This window comes from Pan troglodytes, chromosome 1 (assembly GCF_028858775.2).
Source record: "Pan troglodytes isolate AG18354 chromosome 1, NHGRI_mPanTro3-v2.0_pri, whole genome shotgun sequence".
In the NCBI taxonomy this organism is placed as follows: Eukaryota; Metazoa; Chordata; class Mammalia; order Primates; family Hominidae; genus Pan; species Pan troglodytes.
The window spans coordinates 142,263,325-142,266,569 of NC_072398.2; positions in this window are offsets into that span (position 1 = coordinate 142,263,325).

Sequence of the window (3,245 nt, forward strand, 5' to 3'; positions counted from 1 at the left end):
AGTGCTGGGATTAGAGGCGTGAGCCCCCATCTGGCCTAAAGAGCAGTTTAAATGAAGATTACTGGGCCTGGGATTGTCCAGTAGTTGTTTTTAACTAGCATCCTTTACGTGATTGTGATGTGTTAGATGTTTTGCCTATGACTCTTTAAGGAACAATGATTTAGGGTCATTTGACTTCTACTCACTATAAGAGAAGACCAGCAACATTTTGCTCTTTGATCAGGTAGTTTTTACAGGGGACTTGAATTCATACTAGACATCACCACTGTTCACTGCTCTGGAAACAGGTGTCACAGTTCTGAAACATCTGAAAAGAGGTTAGCACTAGACTAGAAAGACAATCTCCTGTTGTGGCCTGGTGGGCAGGGTCAGACTGGTTCATGGAGGGACTTTCCCAAGAGCAGACCTCCACTGCCATTCTGCTCACCATGGAGCGGGGATAAGTATTGGCACCATGAAGACAAGTGGTATTTTTCCCTTGAACAAAACATAGGACACTCACTCAGTATTGCTCAGAGCTGGGGGAGAACACCGGAAAAATAATCCAGTCAGGGAGAACCCGTCCCACCCAGCGTGAGACCTAGGAAGAAGGAAGCTTCAGTCTATCTCCCTTCTGGACGGCATCTTTGATCTCTAGCATCACACATCTCCACATACGGACTAAGGAGCAGGGGTGCTTTCTAGTGTTCCCCAGGTTCTAGTGACTAGCCACAAAGTTCCCCATTCAGTGACCACTGCAGTTATCAAAGGTTATTTTTGCACTTAGTAAAGGTCAGTACCTACAGATTACAGAAAATTAGGAAAATACATAAGTCACCCGGAAATAACCAGTATTTTGGTGGCTTTTTTCTTTTCTTTTCTTTTTTCTTTTTTTTTTTTTTTGAGACGGGGTTTCACTCTGTAGCCCAGGCAGGAGTGCAGTGACAGGATCTTAGCTCACTGCAACCTCTGCCTCTCGGGTTCAAGTGATTCTCCTGCCTCAGCCTCCCAGTACTTTTTTTTTTTTTTTTTTTTTCATTTCAGCTTCTTGCTGTGCTTATTTTAAGAGAAAGGTTCTCACTTTGTCAGCCAAGCTGGAGTGCAGTGGCATGATCATACCTCACTGTAACCTCAAACTCGGGGTGAACTGATCCTCCTCAGCTTCCCAAGTAGCTAAAACTACAGGTTCAGGACACCATACCCAGCTAATTTTTTCTTTTTTTGTAGAGACATGTCTCAGTATGTTGCTCAGGCTGGTCTGAAACTCCTGGCCTCAAGTAATCCTCCCACTTAAGCCTCCCAAAACACTGGAATTACAGGCATGAGCTACCGTGCCTGGCCCACATTTTTTTCAGCATAACTGATTAAGATTTAATATGACTTGTTTAGTCTGTTCGATTTTCTGGTTAAAAAGATGCATTTATTAGGTAGCTAGAGAAATTCAGATAAAGGGAAAAGAAAAATCTAGCCCTTACTACTCGTGTCAACAACACGGTCTTTTTTGTTTTGTTTTGTTTTGTTTTTTTGCTGTCTACACATTTGTAAAGTTTGGATCAGGAGAGTTGATTTTGAAGATTAATCTGGAGTCAGAGGGTATGTTTGGATTTTTTTTTGTTTGTTTTGAGAATGAGGCTTGCATTGTAGGCATTTCTTGAAACTAAAGGAATTAAAATGCTAGTTATAAATCCTCCGTAAGCCACCCATATGGTTAAATCAGCTTAATTCCAGATACTGAAATAAAGAAAAATGTCTATTCGAAGGGTAACTAGTAGCACTGTGACCTGTTTTTTCCTTGCATCCCTGGCTTCACATGCTTGAGTGTTCTCAAAACGGGTAGAAGTGGTTGGAATTGGATCCATTGTTAATAACCCTTTTGGGAAGTCATTAAATCTGACTACTGGAACATTTTCACTTTCAGCAAAGAAGCGCAGGGCTCCGCAGCAATTCTGTTTGGGGCTCAGGCCCCTCAAGCGTTCTTCACCTGAGCAGGCCCTAGTCCTTATTTGTCTATTTCTTTGAAGACTGTTCCATCTTAAATATGGAGGTTTTAGTTGGATGATTTTCTACTAAAATTCACTGAAGATGTGGAGTGTTCATTCACAACTAAATCTTATTGATTGTGGCAAAATTACTAATACGTAGACATTTTGAAAATTATGGCCAGGCCCTACTTAGAGTGAAAAGAATTTGACATACTTTGAAAACAATACATTGTAAATTAGTGATTCAACGTGACTGATCTCTTGAGTTGCAAAAAATCCTATATAGAAGTGGACACCCACCTTATTGAGAGATGAGCATACTTAGATCTTGAAGCCAGCTGCTTCTGGGGCCTACATTTTACAAGTAAGTAATATTACTGAGCTATGCAACATAGTTTCTATGAAGATAACGTGGATCCACTTTGTGCATGTTAGCATTTTTTTTTTTTTTGAGACGGAGTCTCTTGTCAGCCAGGCTGGAGGCAGTAGCACGATCTTGGCTTACTGCAACCTCCGCCTCCCAGGTTCAAGCCATTCTCCTGCCTCAGCCTCCTGAGTAGCTGGGATTACAGGTGCATGCCACCACACCCAGCTAATTTTTGTATTTTTGGTAGAGACGGGGTTTCACCATGTTGGTCAGGCTGGTCTCGAACTCCTGACCTCAGGTGATGCGCCCGCCTTGGCCTCCCAAAGTGCTGGGATTACAGACTTGAGCCACCTTGCTCATGTTAGCCACATGTTAGCATTTTTAAACAGTTGAAGTATTCATGAATTTGGTTCCTTCCATTTGGGTATTTGAAACATTCACTGGAAGCCACTTTCATTGATAACCTCTGCTATTACTCTGAGAGTTCAAGGATTTGATTATACATTTCATGAAATCTTAGCTTCAGTGCTGTGGTCCAATCTCCCCATTGGGTATATCAGAGCAGTGTAGAGAAGTGAGAAGATCTGCGCAAGTTCTCTTAGTAGCAGCAGAGATGAGACGGACTGAGGTTTCAGTCACTCAATCTGGTGTTCTTTCCACTGAACCATACCATTGAAGCTCACCTCACAGGAGGTTGCCTGAGGACCAACTTTAGTTGTACCCTTCAAATAGAATTCCATTCAGTTACTAAAGAGAATACTTAAAGGCAAAACTTCTATCTGGCTTATTGAGACCTTTTGAGAGTTTTTGAATTACCTTTAAATCAGCCCAGGTGACAAAGAGTTAATAGCCAGAAATTGTTTAGCCTTTCCTCCAAACTTAAATGCTGCTTAAACTAGATGCCTCTTGATAGTAAG